Genomic DNA, 19,855 nt, shown 5'->3' with positions numbered 1-19,855 from the left:
CTGCACTGCAAGGGAGACAGTAGTGAGGATGAGCCACTCTGATCATTTATTTTGGCCACATGGAGGTGAGAGGAAGGAAACATTGCAAGAGGGAACAAGATATCGCTAATACAAAAATGCTTCTTTTTACTTGTCAGCTGAGATTCCACACATAGTGAGGTTTCGTTTTCATCACACAAATGTTTGAGGAAGAAAAATTCCTGACAAGTCATATTAAGACTGTAAAATATTTTATTAAATATTAGTATTTCATTAAAGAAAGAAATGGTAATGTCAAACATTATATGAGAAAGAAAAAAATAGCTCAATGCAAATGAAAATTTGATCAAATCCATACAAATTAGAAACATTTTAAAATATGTTAATTAAAATTACAGGCTTTATTCCCATTTCATGATTTACTATCCTGGAATGCTGTTCACATGTAATGAAGGAGGTACTATTAAACAAAAGTATTGAAAAATAAAATCCCGTTTACTTATAGGCAGTGGTCAGAACGAATCGCTTTGCTCCGGATTCCCGACTGCAGTACTTGGCAGCTGTTATTAAGAGCCTCACATCCTTTCCTCACGTCTTCCCACAACTCAGTTCTTTTTCTCATTGTTCTCTGCATTCCAACCCATGCACTTCATCATTCTTACATCTGAGGCATCGGCACAGAACAGGGCATTCTAGGTGCAGGTCAGCAGAAGTGTCCTGAAATGGAGCGTAATGTTCCTGCTTCATGACATTATGTCCATATTGTAGCTCAAAACTGTATTAGTTTCCTTTTGGCTCAAGTCTTCAGACAAACAAATATGTACATTATTTGGCCTCCAATAAAATCACGACTTTTAGAACTTTGCCAGTATATCTTAACATATTAAAATTTACATACTCTCAAATAATGACATGAATTATTTATTGTTCCAGGCATTTGAAATCATATAGGTTAGCAAGGAAGATATTTTGTATATTAAGTATATGACATATTATTATATACTAAATCAAGAGTATTATTGTTGCTGTTGGAAAAATGCTATATATGATGAGTGTATTAAACAGGGTAAATGCACATAAATTTTTCCTTTTCCTTCCACAGTATAGACCTCCCTTTGAAGACTGGCAACCTGGCAAGGGAGATTATTTTCCAAACTCTTGAAAACATGTGAGGACTCATAATCTGTTACATCAATAGAACTTGAAGAGAATTGAAGAATATCACTTCTGTGCCAGGGAGCCTAACGGAAAAGGTTAAGCTCTTCCGTTAGGCTCCACCCTCTTTCCTCATCCAACAGCTGTATGGAAGGATACCAAGGCTTTAGGAGAAGGTAAAATCCCATGATGGGAGAGGCCTGAGCACCTCACAGTGTGTGGAAACCAAGTCCTCACCAGGAACACATGCAGTAGGCCTATGTGTGCAAGGCATTCATCTCCATTGTTGGAGCTGACCTTTTGGGTTATTTTGTAACAGCAGTTAAAATTACCTTGTTAACACAACAGAACACTGTCAAAGGAATGCTCTATGGTGCCAACCCACTATTGCCTCGAAACAGAGATTACTTCACATATTGGTCAAAAGTCTCCAGAGAAACAGCAGCAATAGGATAGATGTGATTTTCATAGATAGATAGATAGACAAATAAATGGACAGACAACTAGACACAGACAGACAGACAGACAGAGATATCAATAGATAGACAACTAGACACACCAATAGATAGACAGAGATAGATAGATAGTTAGACAACTAGATACAGACAGACAGATAGAGATGGTGGATGGATAGATAAATAGATATATATATATAGATCTAGATATAGATAGATATAGAGAGATAGATGGACAGATAGACAAATAGACACAGATAGATAGACAAATAGATAAATAGATTGATAGATATAGATGGACAGATAGACAAATAAACATAGAGAAAAACAGATAGATAGATAGATAGATAGATAGATAGATAGATAGAGATAGACAGATAGACAAATAGACATAAAAAGACATAGAAAGATAGATAGATAGATAGACAAATAGACATAGAAAGATAGATAGATAGATAGATATTTTAAGGATCGGATTGGCTTATGTAGCTATGGGGCTGGCAAGTCCCACATCTGTAAGGTAACCTGACATCTGGAAACTCAGCAGGATTTCTGTGGTAAGATCTGGAGGCAGAAATCCTTCTTCTTCGAAAGCCTCAGTTTTTGCTCTTAAGGTCTTTGATGGGTTGAATGAAGCTCATCTGCATTATCAAGGATGATTTTTATTTTACTTAAAGTCAATTGATTGTAACATTTATAAAATACCTTCAGAGCAGCATTTGGATTAGTGTTTGACCAAAGAACTTGACACCATAACCTGGACAAGTTGACACATGAAATTAACCATCTCACCCCCTCCACCACCAGCTCACACAGAGGGCCAACTCCATCCTTACCTTTGATCATGTAGGAATGGGCACCTGACCCTGGGAAAATCCAGCTAGGGCCAGTGATGTACATCTTGTGACCTAAAAGGAAAAATATACGTTTTACCCAAAGTATTTTTTGCAGTAATTTTCAACTGGGAAATATGAAAGCTGGGTAAACAAACAGGAAGGCAAAAGGCAGAAGCCTGTGTAACTTTAAGACAGGACCAAGACAATCAAACTTATGTACCAATCGGCATTATGAGGAAGCAGCAAATACAAGGTGTTCAACTACCGGAAAGAGCCTGGCTTCAGAGAGCATCAGAGATGACGTAAGGTAAAAATGGAGATACCAGAAAGAAGGATGATGATGCTGTCTCAATGCTAATTGCAGCTTCCATGAAATCTATCATAACTGAAGCTTCATTTTCAAATAACCTGTATATCCTGAAAGCAACTGCTAGTGCCCAACTAGTGATGGCTTGGGTATCTGCTTTTCTTTTAAACAAAAAGCTCTAACTAAGAGAAGCCAATAGGAAAGCTTTGCTAGATTAAGTGTTGTTTAATCTCATGTTTGAGAAACAAATGGGTGCAGTAAACAGAGGCAAAAGTTCAAACACATTGTGCATTTTTCTCCCATTCCAGTCTGTGCTCCACTTCGCAAGGAAAAAGGGAGAGAAGGTCCAAAAAAGAATTCTAAGGATGGTAAAATTTATGCTGTCAGCAATAGGAAGCCACAATACTCTGCTGACACTGATTAATCTTGAGTGAGTACAGTGTAGAGGTCATTCAGTTTTCACTTAAAAAAATTATTTATTTATTTGTTTATTTTATTTATTTATTTATTTATTTATTTAGAGAAGACTTTTGCTCTTGTCACCCAGGCTGGATTGCAATGGCAAAACCTTGGCTCACTGCAACCTCTACCTCCTGGGTTCAAGCGATTCTCCTGCCTCAGCCTCCTGAGTAGCTGGGACTACAGGCACCCCCACCATGCCCAGCTAGTTTTTTGTATTTTTAATAGTAATGGGTTTTCACCACATTGTCTAGGCTGGTCTTAAACTCCTAACCTCAAGTGATTCACCCGCCTCGGCCTCCCAAAGTGCTGGTATTACAGGCGTGACCCACTGTGCCTGGCTCAGTTTTCACTTTTAAAAAAAATTGTCATTGGATTTTCTGTGAAGTAAGCATGTATTTTTTAAGTAAATACAATCAAAACAAAAATTATGTACTTATCTTTGTAAAATATGATACAAAGGTAAAAAGCAAAAAAAGTCGAATGGTAAAAATGTAAGCAATGCCTTTAGAATTAATGAATGTAGATTCAAAGCAACCAAAATGTCAGACTGGATTTGCTTAAGATCCTTCTGGAATGTGTGGCTAGATTGTGGGGGTGTAGAGATGCACACAAGCCAAAGCATGAGTTAGAGTTGGCACCACAGTCTAGGCTGACGCAAGGCCATGGAGAGCCAGTCTGCGTTTAGGGCTGGTGTGGACGATGACAGATACAAAGCATGTCAGGTAGGCTTCATGATGCTTTCCATCAGCTACAGTGTGGGAGGAATGACAAAGGAAAGCTAAACATGGCTTCCAAGTTCCTGACTTCAGCAATTAAGCCGATATTAATTATTTCTCTCAGAACATAAATGCAAATATGTTATGGATAGCCTACTTTAAAAGAAAAGGCAATAGGGTTGTTTTGAATTGAACAAACACATATAAATTCTCAAGTAATTAGGAATAAGAACTGGAATTACAAACGTTTTTAAAACGTTTTAAAAGATTAAGAGAGTTGCCCTCAACGGTGCTCTAAAATTTTGTTTACGAGAGAGCATATTTGGGGGTTTATGGCTGTAATATGAAGAGGGAAGAGAGAATACCACAAGCTGCTCCTTGCTTACTCTTTATTCTTTTCGACAATTCCAGGGAATTACTGGATATCGAGTTGCTTGGATACTACCATGTGAAACGCAGACCTGCCATGACCCCCATTTAAGTAGTGGAAGTTGGAGAACTGCACTCTGGAGTTGGCTGAACTTCAAATCAAACTGCCTGAAACCAGAACTCTAGTGCTGACTAGTTACGTATGTTCTGCTTGCTAGTGTCTTGATTGGAACACACTCCATTTTAAGTCATCTACATTTAACATAAATATTTAATCAAAGTTGTCAAGTGTGCTTTGAAGTATCAGGCAACAGTCATTTGTCAACTCAGGTGTCTAGACTAATCAAACTTTAAGAAAGAGTGCAACATTTGTAATGACACTATCATTTTATTGAATCATTCTAGTTAAATTTGATTTCAGTGCAAAAATCACAACATTTGCTTTTCTCTGATAGAAATGCAGCTCAGAACTACAATTTTCATTTTGATTGAAGGGTATACAGCTTGTGGTGTTTTGGGCTCCACATGAAATTCAAACCTATGTGACTCTCATTCAGACCCACATTCCATGACCCTTCCTCTAAATTGAGAAAGGAAAGGGGAAACTTTTTTGACATCAATTCTCTACCTCCCCACTTCTGTCAGGCTAAATTTCTGCTTTGCTGAAAGAGGTAAATCTTTTGCTAAAGCTGTTGAACTGCACAGATAATATCTCCAAAATATTATTCTCAAAATATCAAGAGAATGATGTTATTGAAGGTTATATTATCCTTCACTGACTCCCAGAGTTGAGGTGAAGATTAAGTTAGATGGTATACATGGATGCTATTGATGGAATCACTATTAGAAAAAAAGAAACTATAAAAATGTTCAACTTCCATTACAACGTTATTGAAAAGAGCATGCGTTTGTTTGTTCCAGTAACTTTTCTAAAATTCTTTAAAGAACATATTTGATTATATTGAGATATAGACTTTTTGTTATTGCCTGACTCATGAAAGAGGTACCTTTGGACATTTTAAAAGTATACGAGTTTACAGTACTAACAGATTGTTAAAACTGAGTTGCTTTGGTTTGGAGCAGAATTATTATTAAATAGTGGTAAAAATGAAAATCAAAAGAATGTTTTCAAAGCCAAGTAGAGAACGTTTGGTGTAATTTTCCAGCAATAAGTCCCAGGAGAAAGCCTTGCCCAAGATTTAGCCAATGGGGCAATTGCTCACTCAAGGCCTTGGTTTTTTTCTAGCCCAAGTGTATTTCTGTGACCAGCGCACGGGGTAGTGTGACAGGAGGCAGCCAGCCAGATAAAGCTATGGTGGTAAAGTAATGACATCAGGTTCAGAGAAGGAAAACTGCATATACTCATATGGAACAACCAGTAAATAGATCAGATCCCAAACAGCATTCTTCACAAGCCACAGGCAGAGATCGTGCTTAGCATTGGGCCGCATGTTCTACCCTGCCAGGTACAGGCATTCCTGCTCAGTCAATTGAGGTTGGATGTTTTCCATCAGACAGGAGTCTGGCCCTCAGGTCCGCAGGAAGTTGTATGAAATCAACAACAGAAAACAGAAAGTAAGCTGGTGGCATCTGTGAGTTCTAATGTGCAAAACTCTAAAATCCAAATGTCTGAAAGTCCAGAATTGTCTGTGTAAGTTTGAGGCAAAGCTGAAGAGGAGATCGAATGACTAAGAGTGGGTAAGCTGGTGTCACTAGGTCAGGAACCGAAGATGACATGGCAGTGAAGATGTGTCCTGCAGGGCTGGGGCTGGACAGACATGGAGAGGAGGAGTCGCAAAGCTGGAAATGCATGCAGCCAGAAGCTTAGGTTTCAAAAGGCAACATATTTTAAGATGTGGTATAATTTTGTTGGCCAGTTTTAAGCTGTTTTCTCTAAATTGTGTAAGCTTCGGCAGATCCCCTAAACCTAGATACAGCCCTGAGTACATGTGTCTGGAGAGGATTGAGTGTTTGTGGGATGAGAATAAAGCAACTCACATCAGACTGTAGCCTCTTAAGGGCAAGGTATCCCACTAGTGCCTGTAAACAGCTGGCTTCTACAGAGACATGATGTGGACATTGACTTTATCTGTAATGTATTCTGTAATTTAAGTTAATATTTACCATTTTTATCAACCTTGGCTTGAGGACTTTAGGCTACAGTGAAATGGCAGATTTAAAATAATGTACAATACTGGGCAATTTAGATGAAACATTTTATTTTCCATATTAAATTTAAAGGACAAGTTGACTGTCCCTTATCCAAAATGCTTAAGACCAGAAGAAGTATTTTGAATTTTGGATTTTTTTTTTTTATATTGGAGTATTTGTATTATCCTTCCTGATTGGGCATTCTGAATCCAAAAATCCAAAATTTGAATTGTTCCAATGAGTTTGTTTTTTTTTTTTTTGAGAGCCTTCTTGTCAGTACTCAGAAAATTAGAATTTTGTACCATTTCGGACTTGGGGTTTTTGGATTTGGACTATTCAACCTGTACCAATTTTGTACCTGCTACTATCCTACAATCTCATGTCTCCTTCTCCCTTGTGTGGCCAGCAGACTGTGAGTAAAAAATCCATGGGGTATTTCTGTGTTCATGCATTTGTGGGATGATTCATCCCTAAAAGACAGCTCAAGGCCTCTTCAAGAATCCTCCAACTTTCTCATTTCCTGAAGTTCTATATATTTTCATTTGCTACTGAAAAAGCAAACTAAATTTCATGATTTGCTGTTCATTGAAGAGTGTATTTTTCTCTGGAACATTGTCATATGAGTGTGTGTGTATGCATGGATGTGCATAGTTTACATGGGTATGCATAGTTTACACTGTACAATTTGTTTGTTGACTTATATTAGTGTATTTCTGTTTTAATAGTTCCATGGAACAGAGGTCTTAATTATATCAGGCTGATTCATACATTTGACATTTTGTATTTTACACAAACTTAGTGGTAATGGTGATCTATTTTTTCTTAATTTTAGGTCACTGAAAATTAGATTTGATTTTTGTAGTTCAGAGAATAACTCCTTTATCAAGTTTGATATAAGATGTTTCTTGATATCAAACAAAAATTATTAATATTGACCTTACATGTTTAGAGAATTGGGTTTTGGAATTTAATAAATATTTTCAAAAATCATAGGTAGATTTTACCAAGTATGTATATACACAGCCCTATATGATTTTGTCATTGATGCACTTTCTGAATGGTTTATTCCCATGCATTTTGAGAATGAAAGTTTTAGAGACATTAAAAAAAAAAAAAAACTAAGCAGCAGAATCCTATTGACTTGTCAGCCAAAGATGAACTCATTTTCTTCAACTCCTAATGCTCACTGACTAAAATCCATTTTTTTTTTCAAAAAGTCAAGGACTAAGAAAAGATGTTTTTCAAGAAACACTGCAAGTTACAGATTAGAGAACATTTAATCAATCCGATGATTGGAGATAATCCTATTACAACAACAATCTTATCTTGGTTGTTTCCTAACAGGAATGAAAGAAAATCTGAGTGAAATAAACCCCAAAAATTTAAATGATAAACTTACATTTTTTGAAATAGTAACTCAAAAAATAGATCGAACTTGATGAGTATTTTGTGCTAGTTGCTAGGGATACAAAGATGATTAAAATAAACTCATATTAAAATCTGTTAAACCTGTAAAGTAAAATGAATTAAAATCTGTTCTTTGAAGAGTTAGATAAATAAGCAAAATAACAATTAGTGTAGGAAAAGTGATAGTTTTGGGTTAGGGCAGGTGTGTAGGGAAGCACTTCTCAATTTCTTCTCTAAGATTCTCACTTACTCTCCAAATGTCAATGTGCCTTAGGATTTTATCCCTGGCCATTTTTCCTTTACAGACTATTAGCAAGTCTTGTGTGAGATTAGTCTTAATTGGCAGCTGTAAGCTGAGAGTGTCCATATCTCTATCTCCAGCCCAGATTCTCTGCTAAGGGCCAGTCTCACATATTCCACCTTGCATTAGCCATCTGCCAAGTAGACAGCCTAGACCCCTTTCATGTTCATAATGGAGAAACAGAACTCATCATGTCCAATTCTTTCTCTCAAATTTATGTCCTCTCTGGTCTCAATAATTTATTCATTCTACACACACACACACACACACACACACACACACACGCACACATATATAACTTATGTCGGATCCAGAATAAGTTATTAAGAATAAAAGTTTAATAGAACAAAATATGCATTCATGGAGCTTATAATATTTTTTTACACAAAACTAAATTATCAGTCACTTTTCTGATAAATAATTTGAATTGTGGAGTGTTCTAATCAAGCCTAATCAAGACAAGTAATAGTCATCCAGGTTACTTAGCAGACATATTACTAGCTTTGATTGGGAAGTGCAGAAAGAACTCTTTAGTAAGTTGTATTCCAGTGATCAATCATCCCCCATCATATTTTATTATAATTGCAACCCTTATCATATCTGTGATTATTTGGATAATTTATTTGTTTACTCCAATGGTTCTCAAAGTGTATCCCATGTATTCACAACACTTTCAACAAGTTTACAAAAATTGAAAACAATTTTTAATTATACTAAGCCATCGCACTCTGCGATGGCTCAGTGCATGTTGTGCAGTGGCAGCAAGCTGTACTAGCAGCTCATTGAACTCTTCATTTGCAATACTTGCAGTAAAACAAATAAATAAATACATAAAGCCAGTTTTACTTAAGAATGTCTGTTAGCTGTGAGTGGTGGCTCACGACTGTAATCCCAGCACTTTGGGAGGCCGACGTGGGTGGATCACCTGAGGTCAGGAGTTAGAGACCAGCCTGGCCAACATGGCAAAACCTTGTCTCTGCTAAAAATACAAAAATTATCCAGGCATGGTGGTGAGCACCTGTAATCCCAGCTACTCAGGAGGCTGAGGCAGGAGAATCGCTTGAACCTGGGAGGTGGAGGTTGCGGTAAGACGAGATCATACCACTGCACTCCAGCCTAGATGACAGAATGAGATTCTGTCTCAAAAAAAAAAAAAAAAAAAGTCTCATGATGAAGCACAAAAAGTTAATTTCACTGTATTTTGAGCTATTAATACCAGTATTATTAATGTCCTGTGCTATGAAATAGAAGTCTGTGTTAAGCACTTCCACAGTATACCAGAGTATGACGGAATTCTTGAGGAAAAGTGCTCGTGAAATTAAGTTGTGAACTGGACTAGAGACTTTTTCATAAAGAATCATCTTTGCTTGAATAAATGACTGAAGATTCTTTATGTTTTTGAAAATGAATAAAGCGAGCCTATCATAAAACTGATGGTATTTTGTTGCCAATAATAAAATTAAAGCTTTGTATTTGCTACCGTTGACAGCTTCCCAAGATTTAAAGTCTTTTTGATGATATTTGAGATGATACTAACAAATCCGATTATATATATAGTGTAATCAAATGTGTCAACATTTGGAAGATCTTCATAAACCTGTGATTCACTATTTTTCAAATGACTAATACATGATTTTACAGAATCATGAATGGGTAAAAGATCCATTCAAAGTGCAAGATGAAAGGATTTGTATATAAAGGAGTCTGGAAATTTCGCTGATACGACTTCAGATCCCACATTGCAATTCATCTTTATGAAGCTACCCTTCAGTGTAGTATCAAATAATAACTGAAAGGTTATTAAAGGTTATTAAAATATGCCTACCCTTTCCAAGGTAGATTTTCTTTATATACTTCATCCAAAACAACATATAACAATATTTAACGCAGACACAAATATGAGAATCCAGCCATCTTCAATGAAAGTAGATATTACAAAAATTTGCAAAATTGTAAAACAATGACACTCTTTTCATTGTTTTAATTTCTTTAAATGGAGTTATTTTTTCATAAAAATATTTTCATGTTAATACGTAATGACTTTCTTGTTATTTAAAAATAAATAAATAAATAAAATCTTAAAATTCCACAGTGTTAATTCTGACTACAGTAAATATCAGTGGATATAACTCACATAAACAAAAGTTTTTACAAGATCTCAATTTTTAAGAGTATAAAGTGGCCCTCAGTGCTAGGAGTTGGAGCAGTACTCACTGGCCAGATACACTGTCTCTCTCCATTAGAAGGTAAGGATCATGAGAACAGGGACCTTGCCTGACTGCCACCTCTTTTATCTCCGCTTTGTGGAACACGGCTGGCAAATAGCACTGAGAAGAATTTCCTCAGCTGTCCATGCTTGCACATTTGGTTTTAATTCACCACACCCCAGTAAATACTGACCTGCAGGCCAGCAGCTTCTTTCCAGCTATTGGCTGAGTCATTTTTACATGCCATGTCCAGGCCACTCAAATATCTCTTCTTCTTCCCTGGGCTAATCAAGTTCTCACAGAGCACATGAAAGCCAGGAGAGATGAGATGATATTTTAAAGTTCTACAAATATTATTTCTTTATTTAGGAAAAATGTACTTGCGGATGATCAGCCACAAAAATGGAATCCAAACTTGATTGGAATACTTTAAATTACCCTGCAGTTTTTAAGCATAGGGTCCTGGCAGAACTTTTAAGAATTAACTATATCTGCCAATTTCTTTGTCTAATTATATTGAAGATCGTATTTACTTTTCCTATCTTTGTATATTGTGGATTTGTAAGGATTGCCTTTCTGAGAGTTGTCACTTCTTATCAGTTAAAACTTCAGAAATGATGTAGGCTCTCTTAATATATTCCTATTGAAAATTACTCTGCAGTGGTGTTGTAACCACAATTAATTGGTTGCAATTTGATTTGGGATCCACAGGAGGAAAAGGTGAAACATGATTTCCAAGTAGTTATGTTTACCATTATGGTTTAGTGACATGTGTTAGCCATACAAATGCAAAAGCGACATAACCTAGGGACAGGATTCTAGTACTTTATGCATAGAAGCAGCCAAGTGATTCTCATTAAGTTTACAGAAGTTAAACCCACCGTAAACCTTAAGGCAATGATTAGAACATATTGCCTGGTGTTCTTACAAGTAAACACCATCTAAGAGAGAGTAGTTTGGTATATGAATTTCAAAAATGACTGTTATTCATGTGAACACCCACTGGAGATCAAAGTGCATCTAAGCACAAATAAAAGTTTCTTAGTTTTAACTAGTAGTTAGGAGTTTTTAAAAGCTGTAACTCAGTAGAGAATGTCTAAGCAGAATGATGATCACAAAAGTAGTAGCACATATCTGCTGCAGTGACTAAATATATCCAGGACCTAATTTCTTTTTCCTTAAATCTGAAATATTGACAGATTTTCTACTATGTACTTCAGACTCAGAGTAGTACTACACGTAAGTTGCTAAGTGTAGGGTGATTATTTTTTAAATGTCTCTCCTAGAAAGCTAAAAAGAACAGAAAGAAAGCCACAAAAATAACTGTTTATAAACTGTGTACTTAAAAGGAAATTTGATTCTGGCCTTTTGCCTGGCTGAGAATAAGCTGGGAAGTTGTTACTGCATCCTAACAACAAGTGAAAAGCTGAATGAACTGAAAATCAACAGTCCTTCTTAGACCCACCGAAAAGTGAGGTCTCAGGACGAACCACTATGCCTAAAAGTGGAGAAACAGACAAACAGATAATGAGAATCACAGCATAGTGAAGCAGAAATCTCTGCAGGAAACAGTACCAGACACTTCATGTTATACTTTCAACAAAAAATTACAAGGCATACTAAAAGGCAAAACATACAGCTTGAAAAGACAGAACAAGCATCAGAACCAGACTCAGATATGGCAGGGATGTGGGAATTATAAGGCTAGGAATATGAAAGAATAATGTTAAAGGCTTTTTTGGTAAAAGCAGGCAACATCCAAGAACAGATGGGCAATGTAAGCAGAGAGTTGGACATTCTAAGAAAGAATTAAATACATTCTAGAATCAAAAACATTGCCACAGAAAAATTTTAAATGCTTTTAATGGACTGGACATGCCTGCGGAAAGAATTTCCATACTTGACGATATGTCAATAAGAACTTCCAAAATTTAAAAGTAAAGCAAAAATTAAAATAGAATATTAAAGTATCTGAGACAATTACAAAAGGCATAACATACAAACACAGGGAATGCAAGAAGAAAAAGAAAGAGAAAAAGGAACAGAAGAAATATTTGAAATAATAATGACTAAGAACTTCACCAATTAATGTGACACCAAACCACAATTTCAGGAAGTGAAGAGAACACCAAGTAGGATAAATGCCAAAAAGAAAAAAAAGGACAAGAGGAGAGAAGGAGAAAGCCCTACACTTATATTCAGGCATATAATATTCAAACTGCGGAAAATTCAAAATAAAGAAAAAATATTGACTGAAGCCAGAGGGAAAAATATCTTATTTATAGATGAGTAACTATAAGAATTACATCAGATGTCTCAGAAACCAGGCAAGCAAGAAAAGAAGAGAGTGAAAAATTCGAAGTATTGAGGAAAAACCACCAGTGTGTAATTCTGTACCGTGCAAAATTACCCTTCAAAAATGAAAGAGAAACAAAAACTTTCTCAGATAAACAAAAACTGAGGGAATGTATTGTCAGTAGACCTGCCTTGAAAAAAGTGGTTTTTAAAAAAGTTCTTTAGAGATAAAAAAAATTATACGGATCAGAAACTTGGAGCTACATAAAGAAAGGGAAGCTTTAGGGAAGAAATCAGTGAAGATAAAATAAAATCTTCTATTGCCTTATTCTCAATTGAGCTAACAGACAACTGATTGTTCAAAATAATAATAACTGATACATTCTATGATTATAGCTTATGTGTAAGTGAAATGAATGAGGGTAATGATACATGGCATGGGAAGGAGGAATTAGGAATATAATACTCTAGTACACATATAAAACATGTAAAATAGAATGTCTCTATAATAGTCCTTTAACATAAGAACATGTGCCAGGTGTTGTAAGAGAGTTAAACAGTGAGAAGTAATTTAAATTGGGTGGCTAGGGAGGGCCTCTCCAGGGAAGGGTATTTAGGATGAGACTGGAAGGATGCATCAGTTAGCCAGATGGAGAGCTATGAAGAGTGTTGTGAGCAGAAGCGAGAGAATGTATCAAGTACCATGCATTTTGCCTCATGAGAGACACCGAAATAGAAAGAAGCTGTGAGATATAGAAGAGGAGCCCAGGGCAAGCTGGAGAAGGAGGTCAATTCAGTTCCCGCAAGGACTTTTAGGTAATGGGATGCTGGTGTGTTGAATTTTATGAGATATGTTGACCATGGGTATGACATGATCTTAGTTATGTTATAAGATAATTATGTTTGCTATGTGGAGGATTGATTAATTGTGACAAAGCAAGATCGAAAGTACAAAGAACAATTAAGAAGCTACTGTGTAATTTCTGTGAAAGGTAGTAGCTATTTGCTCTAGGTACTTACAAGTGGTATGGAAAAAAGTGAATAGATTTACACACACATACACCTGACATAAAAACAGAATTGTTATTTCTTGGCTTGTAAATTTCTAGCCATATTAGTTTTACTATAACATCAGCATAGAAGAATCAGGTGACGAAGGTCAAATTTGAAGACTCTAGAGCATGCTCAGGCCCTATCACAAAGTAATGGTAAATAATACTTCGTTCTCGAACAAAATAAGTGGAACTTTCAGTTTGGTTGTAATTTCAGTAGCATAGGTTCTAAGTAAAATCTGTCTTTCTAGATAATCTCTGAAATCATCTTTTTCTTTCTTTGAGAATCTGCCTTTTAAAACTCTATTTCAAGGTTCTCTCTCATTTTCTTCTATTGGTGACATGGCCTCGTTTTCTGTCAAGGAACCAACTGTTCTAAATTTCTTGAATCCCTGCCAATATCTTTGAATCTTCCAGATTTAACCATTTACCTTTATCTTCATATGTTGCTGTTCCTACATACCTTCAATGAATTTTAAATGATGTAGTATTTTGCTTAAGTCCATGCTGCAATAAATACCCCGGTACATGCCCCCTGATGCACTTGTGCAAAACATCCCTAGGATATCTCATTGAGCAATTCTCAGCTGGCTCCAGGAATTCAGAAAATATTATCCTGCTGTCTCTGGCTTCCATTAGTATATGGGGAAGCCCATTGTTGGTCTAATCACCATTCTTTTACAGGAAATCTCTGTTCTCTTGGCTGTTTTAAATTATTTTCTTTGCTTTGCTTGTTTTGTAGTTTTATTCTGTACTTTCATGTACCTGGTGTGATGTTTGCTAGCTTTCCTGAATTTAAAGATTCATTTTGCTCATTAGTTTTAAACAATTCTCACATGTTACCTCTTAGACTATCATCCTGCTCCATCCCTATCTTTTTTCTCTCCTCCTAAAACTCGGATCAGTAGTATGTTTGACCTTTTCGTTTTCTCTCCTATACCTTTCCATCTCTCTTTTATATGCTTATTTCCTTATCTTTGGGTTGCGTTCTACATAATTTCTTCAACACTAACTTCCAATTCAGTAATTGTCTCAGATGCTGTTTATTATATTGCTAGACATTCTGCTATGCTCAATTCCTAGTCTGCCTTTTCATTTTTAGTCAAAACCTTTGTTTATTTAAAAATCATATTAAGGAAACTTACTGTATAATCTATAACTGATCACTCAGAGACCTTCTGTGATGCTCAACCATAAAGAAAAACCTATAGACACACTGAAAATAGAATATCCTTACAGTTGCCTCAGCGGAAAGTCTTGTGCATAATTTCTGCCCGCAGAATTAAATTCTGACTCTTCCACTTACTAGTGAGGTGATTTTGAAAAATTTTGTTGACCATTCTGAGTCTTAGTCTTAATATCTGTGTAAGATAGTATTAGTTCCTATCTCCAAAGAATGTGGTGATGATTAACTTAGCAAACATATATTCAGTTTTCAGAACAGAACATGGAAAACAGAAAATACATTTGCAAAAAGGAAATATGAGGAAAAAGAATCAGCAACTGATTTTTTTAAATGTCATTTAAAAGCTACAGCTTTCTCTAACGATGGCTCATTGGCTCTGTTAGCCTTTAGAAATAACTACATAGCAAATCACTAACAGAGGAACAATTAAGTCAAATTGTGAGTCACTCATTACTGCAGAAAAAATTAAATTGGAATTTTTAGAAAAAGCTATATGACAAAAAAATTACCCTTTATTAAAATGTGAGAATATCTGCAACATTTAGATGGGAAATCAATAGTACATGCTAAATCAAGCCATTGCTATGGCTGCTCACAATCCACGCTGAGGTAGAATGCCCCTATGTGGGTTCTGGGAAAGAGGTTTGTTATTCGGTAGTGATGACAGCCGGGGGCCGCAGAGAAGGGAGAAACATCAAATGAGAAATGCATCCTCCACTTGTGGGCTGGGAAATGTACTTCAACACTGCAACTGTTGTTGTTTGCCCCAATTTAGCTGTGCTGGACATTGGAAGCAGGGGCCAGACACCTCATATCCACAGGGAATATAACTGAGTCTGCTTTGCAAGAAACTCAACTTTAGATTCAAACAGCACAATTATCAAAATAGAAAACAAAGTTAAAATTCTTCCCAAAACAAATACCTTGCCCAGATGGTTTTATAGGTGATTTTTTTTTAAACCAAACATCCAATACACAAATACTTAGAATTTTATGTAAATTCTTCCAGAGAATAGAAACAAAAATACTCAGCAATTTTATGAATGTAAAAGATGCCACTCTTAGGTAATTAGTGTGAGGGATTTATTGTGTCTGTGTCCCAGTGGAAATACAAAAGAATGTTTGTGGCAACATTGGTTGCCATGGCCTCAAGGGGAAACAGTTCAAATGTCTAACAACTGATGAATAAATTTTGGCTTATTGACATAATATATCCAGAGGGGAAAATAGTGAATCAGAGCTAGACATCAGCGTGGACAAACTCAGAAATCGAATGTTGGGGAACAGAAAAAGAAAGTCACAGAAGGCCTGGGCATGGTAGTCCCAGCACTTTGGGAGGCTGAGGCGGACAGATTGCTTGAGACCGGACGTTCAAGACTATCGTGGGCAACATAACAAGATCCCTTCTTTATAAAAAAGTATAACAATTAGCCAGGCATGGTGGCACACATCTGTAGTCCTAGGTATTGAGGAGGCTGAGTTGGGGAAGACTGTTTGAGCCCAGGAGGTCAAGGCTGCAGGGAGTCCTGATTGTGCCACTGCACTCCAGCCTGGCCTGGGTGACAGAGCAAGATCCTGACTTGAAAAGAAGACACACAAAATGACTGGTTTATTGTAAAGTCCAACCAGGCAAATCTGAACAACATATTGTTTAGAGAATCATTCATAGGTGGTAAAACCTTTAAAGAAATTCAAGGGAGTATTTTAGAGGAACCTAGGCTAGCAGCTGTTTGCCCCACGGTGGGGGTGGGGAGATGATATGATGTAAGGTGTGCAGGGCAGGTTTTAAAAGAATTGGTGACTGTCATGTGCGTCCGTGTGAAGAGACCACCAAACAGACTTTGCGTGAGAAATAAAGCTTTTTAATCACTTGGGTGCAGGCGGGCTGAGTCCGAAAAGAGAGTCAGTGAAGGGAGACAGGGGTGGGGCCGCTTTATAGGATTTGGGTAGGGAAAGGAAAATTACAGTCAAAGGGGGTTGTTCTCTGGTGGGCAGGAGTGGGGGTCACAAGGTGCTCAGTAGGGGAGATTTTTGAGCCAGGATGAGCCAGGAAAAGGAATTTCACAAGGTAATGTCATCACTTAAAGCAAGGACCGGCCATTTTCACTTCTTTTGTGGTGGAATGTCATCAGTTAAGGCACAGCAGGGCATATTCACTACTTTTGTGATTCTTCAGTTACTTCAGGCCATCTGGGCCAATACGTGCAAGTCACAAGGAATGCTATGGCCTGGCTTGGGCTCGGAGGCCTCACAGTGACATCATTTCTTAAGATGGATACATTGGTTTTAGTATCATTCTTTAAGCTTAAAATACACTAGATAAAATATTTTGTAATTTTGATATGTTTAATAATTAAAAAATAATAAAAGCTAGAGGACATTTGAAGGAAACAATTTAGACAGTTATTCCATATGTCATTACAATATTATTAAGATGCCCCTTTAGTCATTCCTGTTCTGAAATTCAAAGCATTTTTAATTTATCCAAAAGGAAAGACAAATAAAAAATATTTTGCTTATACAATTGGCTGAATGATTTGGAATACCTTTGCAGAGTGGTGTTAATTCAAATTCAAATTAAGTGGATTAACTGTGTCCTCTCTCACAGATAAACACTTCCTTTATTTCCTCCATGTTGTACTCTAAGCATTTAAACTATTTGCTTTCAGAAAGCTATTACCTTTCTTGGCTTGATACATAATTTCCAGATATTCCTGGTCATACTCGTAGATTTGAATGGGCCCAGTTGACATCCACATCTCATGTGTCTTCTGAGATACTAACTGAAGCTTGCTTCACTCTCTGACTCTACAGAGAATTCCGGTGGATGTCAGATGAATGAACTGGAAATGCAATCATTTAACAGTGAGCCAAAATAGGCCCTTTCCCTGAAAGTGATTTTTAGAAACAGTGTTTTCTGAAGCAGAACATTCTGGAGTATACGTCCCTCAAAGCATTTGGATCCTTCAGCTTAAATGCATATCTCTCCCCAAAAGCCATTACGTACTTTGAAATTCCGGAGTGCAAAAATTTGTTGCTTATAAATAGCATATTTATCTGTTAAATATCTGCAGCTTATGGGCCTTCATTCCTTTTTTATTCTTATTGCCCTGAAGACAATTTCTAAAATGATTTTAGAGATGTGGAGTAGTAAATGAGGTATTCCTGAGAGACAGCCTGAAGTGAAAGGAGTTTAGTTTGAAATGTCCCAAGTAATCATTTGGTTTTATATATGTGCTCCAAGGTAGGTTAAGGTGGGACAAGAGAATGAGGGTTTGCTCTTGCACCTGTAATTAAAATGGCAGAATCTCAGAGTTTCCTGGAATAGAATCTCATGTCAAGTTACTAAGAAACATATAGTGCACTTTTGGCGTTACAAGCCAACTTCTGACAATGTGATGCAGGTTTTGAATGAACAATTTGTTTTGTATTTTGACCTAATATGCTTATAAAATCATAAACTATTTGTATTAAGAATTACAATATTAGTTTCAGAATTTATTCATTTTCACGTGTATTAATTTTTCAGTGATCAGCACTTAGCTCTGTTTCCTGCTTTCCGGCGTGCTAACTGGTTCAAAATAAAATCTAGAGTTAATGAAAACTATGTTCTTAACATAATGGTTTGAAGTATGTAATTTTCTTCCGGTTAAAACAAAATAAGAGAAATCTTATGTGAACAGTCTATGATCTGAAACATTTATTATGGCTTTATCTTAAAATAATTTAATGGGTTACTGTGTCTACTTCAACAGCTGCCTTGAGGCTTTGTTTGTTTGTTTGTTCAAATGGCTACCATCAGTCAAAGGAGACAGGCATAGTCAGCTCATTACAGCCTTAGCTGATGTACTAATGTAACTTCTAAGTAGGCTTAACATCACAGACTTTCAAAATGCTTAGCTATTAAACAATAATTTTTTCTTAGCTGTATTTAGAAAAAAATGAGGATTTTGATCCTTTCTATATGGAAATGATGACCTTTAGTAGAAGAAAATTCTTTTTATGTATTTACAATTACTAAACTCTACTGCTTACAAAACTTTGATTAGAAAATAATGTTTAAAACCTGTAGGTGGATATCTATATGCATATTTCTGAATTTGAATATGTGTGTATATATGCATAATGACAGAATAAAGTAACTTACATTTAAAATGTAACATTGATATATAATATATAACAAACATATATGAATGTAAATATAGATACATAAACATATATGCAAACATATAAATATAAATATAACATATACATATATATGTATGTATGTAAATACATATAAAAGATTTTTTACATACAAAGTATCTTAAAAAGAGTTTGCTTCAAGCTAAATATTTTATATGTGTATTTATATTTATATTTCTACCTTTCTCACTTTAATATATTTAAAGTGACAGTTCCTTGCTATTTTTGCATAATGTTTGAGTATTAATTTACTATTAATGTGTTATTTTCTTGGTATCTGTAATAAGAAATATATATCGTTGTCTTTACCCTCAGATCTTTATCCTGAGATAGAGTTCTTAAAATCCTTGCAGTAGGGGTGCTGAAGGAATCATTTGTTCTGTATTTGTTCTTTAACCCTAGTTTCTGACACAGAGCTCCTTTGTAATGTCCTGAGTGACAGGCGCACCTTTTGTTCTAACAGCGTGGCTCTCAGTGGGCTCCTGGATAACCTTAGCATGAGGGCTGGTTTCCCTGGGAACCAATCACCTGTGTAATGAGGGGGTTGGAACTTTCAGCCCCACTTTCTAACCTCTAGAAAGGGGAGAGGAACTGAAGATTGAGTTGATCATCGATGGACAATGATTTAATCAACTATGATTGCATAATGAAGCCTCCATAAAAACCCGAAAGGCTGAGTTCAGGAAGCTTCTGGATTACTGAACACATAGAGATGCCTGGAGTTGGCTCCAATCCAAAAGAGGGCATGGAAGCTCTGCTTCTCCCCACATTGCTTGCCCTGTGCATCTCCTC

General features: G+C 36.2%; 1 long non-coding RNA gene across 1 annotated transcript; it reads right to left on the bottom strand.

The window, feature by feature from the left end:
* Nucleotides 1–220: 220 nt before the first annotated feature.
* On the bottom strand, nucleotides 221–19,494 carry LOC139362557 (uncharacterized). Its single transcript, XR_011621708.1, has 3 exons — nucleotides 19,373–19,494; nucleotides 2,426–2,497; nucleotides 221–1,162 (listed from the first exon to the last, which is right to left on the bottom strand). It is a non-coding gene; the product is annotated as an uncharacterized lncRNA (long non-coding RNA).
* Nucleotides 19,495–19,855: the final 361 nt, after the last annotated feature.

Source organism: Macaca nemestrina, chromosome 4 (assembly GCF_043159975.1).
Source record: "Macaca nemestrina isolate mMacNem1 chromosome 4, mMacNem.hap1, whole genome shotgun sequence".
NCBI classification, from domain to species: domain Eukaryota; kingdom Metazoa; phylum Chordata; class Mammalia; order Primates; family Cercopithecidae; genus Macaca; species Macaca nemestrina.
The sequence above is the reverse complement of the archived record's forward strand: the minus strand, read 5'-3'. Positions and strand labels throughout refer to the sequence as shown.